Source organism: Asterias amurensis, chromosome 8, assembly GCF_032118995.1.
Source record: "Asterias amurensis chromosome 8, ASM3211899v1".
Taxonomy (NCBI): domain Eukaryota; kingdom Metazoa; phylum Echinodermata; class Asteroidea; order Forcipulatida; family Asteriidae; genus Asterias; species Asterias amurensis.
In genome coordinates, this window is record NC_092655.1 from 5,478,011 (window position 1) to 5,481,734 (window position 3,724).

A 3,724-nucleotide genomic window follows, 5' to 3' on the forward strand; every position below is an offset into this window, starting at 1 on the left:
TTGATTTTATGCTGTAAAATGATGCAGTAGGCTCTACTGATGGCTTTTTATGCAACTTGGACCGAGATATAAGCTTTATTTAGTGAATTAATGAAACTTTAAAAAAGGGTCAAAAATTGAAAAAACGTCAAGGGGTAAGTCCAGGCATTTTGTCAAATTTGGGCAAAATTTTGAGTTTTGATTTTATGCTGTAAAATGATGCAGTAGGCTCTACTGATGCCATTGTATGCAACTTGGACCAAGAAATAAGCTTTATTTAGTGAATTATTGAAACTTTAAAAAAGGGTCAAAAATTGAAAAAATGTCAAGGGGCATTTTGTCAAACTTAGGCAAAATTTTGAGTTTTGATATTATGCTCTAAAATGATGCAGTAGGCTCTACTGATGCCTTTTTATGCAACTTAGACCGAGATATAAGCTTTATTTAGTGAATTATTGAAACTTGAAAAAAGGGTCAAAAATTGAAAAAACGTCAAGGGGTAAGTCCAGGCATTTTGTCAAATTTAGGCCAAATTTTGAGTTTTGATTTTATGCTCTAAAATGATGCAGTAGGCTCTACTGATGCCTTTGGGAATATCACATACCTGTTTTTTTAGCTTCACACATCTACTCTGATGATGGTAGGCATTGGGCTGATGGTAGGCACTTTCAAGTCTCAGCAGGTAGACACTATCTGTAGATAGCATGCCATTAAATACAAACAAATGAAGTATAGGGTAAATAAAATGAAACATCTATATTTTGGTAGGCTGTAGTTTTAATGCGACCTTTAAAACGGTCATTTTAGCTTCTCAATTATTAAAAAGAACTATTTGAAAGGTAATTTAAGTAGAACCATGAGATGTAAACAGTTGAAAACAACATAGTTCCTTCTGTAGAGCTATCTGTATAAACTAACTATCCTTCAACAAAATGGATTGTACTTTTGATGATTTTTCAAAACAGTTTGTGGAACGCTTTCCTAAAAGAAAATTGCAATTGTTTTTAGCGAATCAAAAAGCTGACTAAACCTACAAGGGGTAGTGGCACAAACTTACAAAAGATTATGTGATATTTTTGAAAAATAAACAGCTCATTCAAATGCATAAAATAAGATTATCTAAAAGAAACGACAGAATGCTGCGACCAGAGATGAAGTTGGTAATCGTTGTATAGTTGTTTAACTCACATCTTGCACTTACCTTTTGCTGGTGAAGACATCGTTGTACCTTGACACTGGGCAGGTTGCATTTACCTTTGAAGAGGTGGACTGCGTCCGACAATGGCATGTCTGTTTCTAGCCTAAAAGACAAGACATTTAAATTAGTTTAAAACATATTGCCATAAACACTTACTCGGTAATAAGATAGTTGATAGTGAAAACTATTTTTTTTAAATCTAAATCTTCGAAACATTTCACGCATGAATCATTTCTCTGATTGTGGGGGTTTGTGTATGTTTGTGAATGTTGTGGCCAGCGATGAAGTTGGTACTCTACTGTCACCTCGCTTAACATGGTATTCAATGCTCTAAATATCTTAAGGAACATTTGGGGTAAACAGTTGTTAAACCCACAGGTTGAAACTGGTGCTTACCTTTTACTGAAGAAGACATCATTGTACTTTGACACTGGGCAGGATGCCTTTACTTTGGGGAGGTCAGACTTCATCTGACAATGGCATGTCTGTATCTAGCCTAAATGAAAACAAACAAATACAAACAATGTTTAATGAAAGGAGTGTGGTGTAAGTTAATAAATTTCTTTTTCGACTAAAAAAAGGCAACCCTTAAAAAAAAAGATAAGGGCAGTTTTTGAGCATGGCAAATTTTCTATACTACAGGGGAAAAACAGAGGACAGTTGGACAGAGCTTACTGGTACACTGTGCGCAGCTGCGGTAAGAATTTATTGAGTTTATCAAAACAATGTTAGTTTGCAGAGTGGATTTTCTTGACCCAAACAATTCTCAATGAGAGTGCAAAGAACACTTGACATTCATTACTCATGGAGCCTTAACTAGTTTTGGCAAGATCTGATTAAAAAAAAGAGAAAAAAACAGTTGTATCCTCTCTGAACATAGTCAAACATGAAGGGCAAAAAAGTCTTAGAAGGATATTTTACATGCACCTAAGGACTGGGTAGGAGGGATGTTCCTGGATTCAGAAGTGGAGACAAAAGGCAAAAATAGCGGAACGAACATCGTTCATCATGTTCATGGTCATGAATGGATCTAACGGTGTTCAGACAACTCGTCCGTCGGACAACTCGACCGTTCGGACAACTCAACAGACATTTTTTTAAAACTGTCAGACAACTCGACTTAGGACCAAGACAAGTCGACGGATAAGGTTCATCACGAATAGCAAAATATAAAGAAAGGCATTGTTGAATCCACACAAAGATAGGTGGTGTGTGCTCGAGTCGTGCATGACAACATACATCGCAAAGTAAACTGCCCCACTTGCCTACCCACAACACATTGCGGTTCTGAATCGCGATAAACCTTGGCCATGATGGATGGCAGTGACGGTGGCCTTAGGTAAGCACGGGGCGCGCACAGGGCCAGGAAGGGGTGAGGGGGGGGGGAGGGGGGTAGGGTAGGGTTAGTAAGATCAGGGTTAGGGTCTGGTGAGGGTTAGGATTTACACTTAGGAAATTTGTGAAAACATGTCAGTAATGGAGGTCGACTTGTCTAATTGGCCATCCGTCGAGTTGTCTCAAAGTCGAGTTGTCTGAGTGAAACGTTGAGTTGTCCGACTCTGACATCTGACCACACACTGTCTAAACATCACATCAACTTTTTGTAATTACTATTATTATTTTATTAACTAGTTGTTGTATGTAGAGAGTAGACAAAGACAATAAATAACGAAATTGAAATTTTACAAGTGGGAGGAAAACACCCCCCCCCCCCTATAAAGGGATAACCTGCAGTCAGGTAGAAAATTTAAACCACAATCCACATATGCATGCAAGGCAAGGCTCCGGTCCGTGCTCGAACCGGGTCCATGCGACTGCGAGGTGAATGAAAGGGATGGGTGGACAGAAACCGCGCGCTTTCCTCGCTCATCGAGCCGGCTGAATAACATGACGACAAACAACCCCCGGGGGATTTATTGGCAACAACAGTGGAGTCTGGAAAACAGAATCTCTTAATTATCTTGATCAAATAAGCAACTCACCATCACACTTTTCTCATGGTAGTAATGTCTTGGAACTCGGTAAAAACTGTGTTTGTCGAGAAGGCGAATGTGGACGCCATCCATTTGGCTTTAAAAATGGCGGTCTGCCGGTGACGTCTTACATACGTCATCAGCGGCTAGATTTCCGCACGTGATCAAACTCTGCAAGTCTCGCGCGTATCGAAACGAGAAATCACGTCAAACGAAAACATTTAAAGCTTTTCGAAATAAAATAAAAATCATTAGTTTTGTAACATTTCTCACAACTATGCTCATAAAGTACATTATTACAAAAAAAAATACGGAATAAATTATCGCCAATGATAAGGTTGGTTGCATAACGGTACCGAAAGTTTGAAACGCGCGAGACTTGCACACTTGGCGACAGAGTCAAATCGCACGTGGACGGAAATATATACTTGATTCAAGCATGTCCCGTTCTCGTGTGAGAGGTCCCTAAGCACATCACGCCAATTTTACACTACAACCAATCAGGCACAAGTTTATTTTCTGGCGATGGCATGGGATCGGGACTTGAGTCAAGTCTAGGCCGGCCACAACGTGA